This window comes from Schistocerca cancellata, chromosome 6 (assembly GCF_023864275.1).
Source record: "Schistocerca cancellata isolate TAMUIC-IGC-003103 chromosome 6, iqSchCanc2.1, whole genome shotgun sequence".
NCBI lineage: Eukaryota > Metazoa > Arthropoda > Insecta > Orthoptera > Acrididae > Schistocerca > Schistocerca cancellata.
Genome location: NC_064631.1, coordinates 472035066 through 472038950, shown reverse-complemented (window position 1 = coordinate 472038950; position 3885 = coordinate 472035066).

The following is a 3885-nucleotide window of genomic DNA, read 5'->3' as shown; positions in this document are numbered from 1 at the left end:
AACCGACACTGGCCGTTCAAAACAAAAACAGATGACAGACGACTACGCGAATGTACACTATTCAGGTACTAAAACGCGATGCTACAACTCTCAAATACTATAATACGCCCGAAATTTATGAATTAAACAATGCAAGTACCAAAAACACGCAAAGAAATTAAGAATTAAACTATGTAACAAATGAGTGAGCTAGGAGTATACGACTTGCTGCTGCAGCTGCTTATCCCGCTTGAGTTACACGGCTCGCAGACATTTGAAGACTTTCGTACTATTCCATGGATTACACTAGTCGCAGACAGTTAGGGTACACTAATTCCGTCCGGGGGGGTACGGGATGGCGGCAGGAAGGGCATCCGGCCACCCCTTCCACTAACATTGCCAAATCCCATGAACCAAGCCGACGCTGCCTAACTGTGGTAAAAGGCTCAAGCGAAAGAAAGAAATAAGAAAGGGAGCTAAGCTCACAGTGCCCCTTGCACCGACTACCGCTGACCTCTGTTCACCACCAAGTCCGTCTGCGGTGGTGTCAGGCGCATCTGGTCTGGAATTTCACTGACTGGACTAGAATTCTCTTCAGTGATGAGTCTCGCTTCGAACGGTGCAACGATGACCGGCGAAAACGTGTATGGAGGCGCCCGAGATAGTGGTGGGATACCATCCCCAGTGTATGACGCCATAGGACGCGAAAGCCAGGAGTGATGGTCTGGGGCGCCATTTAACTTCATAGTAGGACCTCTTTGGTTGTTACTATCGACATCCCTTACAGGACAGCGGCACGTCGATTCTTGTTCTTCATGGCAAGCCACACTGGGCTTACATTTCAGTAGGATAACGCCCGCCCGCACAGGGCAAGAGTTTCTACTGCTTGCCTTCGAGCTTGCCAAAGCATACGTTGGCCAACAAGTTCGCCGAATATCTCCCCAGATGAGAACGATTGGAGCTTTATGGACAGGGCACTCCAACCGCCTCAGGGGTTTGACGATCTAACGCACCTGTTGGACAGAATTTGGCACGATACCCTCAGGAGGACATCTAACAACTCTGTCAATCAATGAAGAGCCGAGTAACTGCTCGCATAAGGGCCAGAGGTGGACCAGCACGTAATTAGCTTGCTCTATATGTGAAGCTGTTTCTTTTGATTGAATCATTGGTTCAAATGGTTCAAATGGCTCTGAGCACTATGCGACTTAACTTCTAAGGTCATCAGTCGCCTAGAACTCAGAACTAATTAAACCTAACTAACCTAAGGACATCACACACATCCATCCCCGAGGCAGGATTCGAACCTGCGACCGTAGCGGTCGCTCGGTTCCAGACTGTAGCGCCCAGAACCGCACGGCCACTCCGGCCGGCGATTGAATCATTGAATTTTTTCTGAAACATATACATAAATTTCACTGTCTGCAACTGGCAGCTTGCCGCCAGATAAAAAGTTCAAACCCATAAGAGTTTAAGTATCGAGCGTTCATTTGACTACCAATTTCTATCAGCTGACAATCGAAAATCATCTCGAACAGACACATATGCGCCCATGTCACCGTTTCGCCGTCTCGGAACAAAATTATCAGCGAGCCCGAGCTCATCGTATGCGTTCTCGCTCATCGGCCAAACTACAGCGAAGTTAACAAATTGGTCCATCATTCAAATTACTAGCAATATATTACGTAACCAGTGCACGCTGAGAGGAGCACCGCTCTTCTGCGGTCCTCCTCGACTTCGCAGGTTAATATAAGCCTAATAGTTCATTCACAATCAGTGTAAGTAACTTACCTATTATGAACACACGTGCTTAGCATTTGTAAGAAAGAAAACATATTGAAATATTGGAATACCAGTTAACATGGGCTGTCGGTAAGGAGTGTCTTTTCGTGGTATTTTTAATGATAGTTTCAGTTTATGCATAATTTGCATCAGATTCAAACGACTTGCGCCTTATTAATGACCAATATATTTAAGCAATTAACTAATAAGTCAATCAAGGGTCTATCTATATGACACATTGGAAATTGGAGAAGGTTATAGGTACAAGATGCTACCATTCATTATGAGCGTATGTCTGCGGTAATCGTCGTTCTTACGCATTTGCATAATTGGCTGTAATTAAAATACGCTGTAATCTAGGCTGCGTATTAGTTAGCGACGCACGACTGTCAGTGACTACAAATGACTCACTCAGCTATCATATGACACTTTGACTGTAATTGTCACTCAATATGTTTACTAGTTATTAATTTTTAAAGTGTAATCTAATAATGATCATATTATTGTGCGCACGTAACTTCTGTAATTTGTGGCGTATAATTACCACTGAAGCGGCAGTGCACGCGCATCTATGTCGTGATCACTCTGGTGTATTTGGATTCCTGATAGAACGTTCCTATTATTTCGGAATTATCAGTCGTAACCTTTTATACCACAGGTCGCGAAATCCGCCATCTTGCCGCGTTCAAAACCTGGCGACGCTGCAACCGTCTTCCCCTTACTTCAGGAACAGCCCAGAGACTGCCCAATCACACATACCTGTAAACTCGCCGGCCAGTGACAGCTCCGCCAACTGATATGTCCCTTCTCCTGTTTACAGAACAAGCCGCTGAAAATTCGGCAGCGTGCAATATCTTGCGAAGTATCATGTTCAATTTTTAACATGTACATAGGAAGCTCACGCGAGCTGTGGTGAAAAAGCGAAATGGCAGACAGTTCGTATGGAACAATCAACACAAACACCTTAAATGATTTACGAAAACAAACAAAATATTAAATAATGGACCAAAGCTATTGTCAGCAACGTCATACAAATAGCTGGGAGATGCAGTGTGTGTAAATATAAAGTAGATCGTGCATATAGCCGCTTATGAGAGAAACAGATAGTATACTATTCGGTGGCACCATACTTGGAAACTACAAGTTTCTCACAAAACAGACTGCATGCAAAATACTTGTACTCCTTCACAGCTCAAGTATAGAGAAGGGCGCAGCGAATGTTCACAGGCTAGTTTGTCTCTTCACACACAAAAAAGGCACCTCCATCTAACAACTTCTCTAATAAATCACAACATTCGAGGACATACCCCTTAAAGTACGAATATTCCTCTGTCCTCTATGTATCTATCCTACAGCGATTCTGTAGGTAAAATTTGTAGCTTTGGATGGAAAGGGCGTAAACGTTAACAGAAGCTGCCTCAGATTTCACAGCGAAACACAGTTAATAGACGTAGTTGTACTCGAGGCGTTTCTTTCTCAAGGAAAGAATAAAAGCATGCTTTTACACTTACGAGGAATATATATACATAGTATGTAGAAAGTAATGGATGCATCTGAGGGTAAACGGACAGGGAACACAAGTCAAAGATGAAGACTATGCCAGACGAATGAACATTATTCGTAGTGTCAAGCCTCGACACTTTTGTCCAGTAACTTTGCAACGTTTGTATATTTTCTTCCACAGTTCTAGAAGTCGACTTGTCTGGCTACCAAAACCACGCTGCTTCAAAGAATTTTATTCACTAGCTAGCTTCCAATGATTTGACTCTGCCATTCGATATGAAGAGCCTCCTGAAGTACAAGCAACTGATCTACGAAATGATTCAAATGGCTCTGAGCACTATGGGGCTTAACTGCTGTGGTCATGAGTCCCCTAGAACTTAGAACTACTTAAACCTAAATAACCTAAGGACATCACACACATCCATGCTAGAGGCAGGATTCGAACCTGCGACCGTAGCGGTCACGCGGCTCTAGACTGTAGCGACTAGAACCGCACGGCCACTCCGGCCGGCTGATCTACGAGGATTGGAACTTTAATAGTGGCAACTACTTATTTACAGCTCGTTTCAGAGTTTTACTGGCCTTCACAGTAGTCACCGGCATTGTGTATAACCTGTTGTC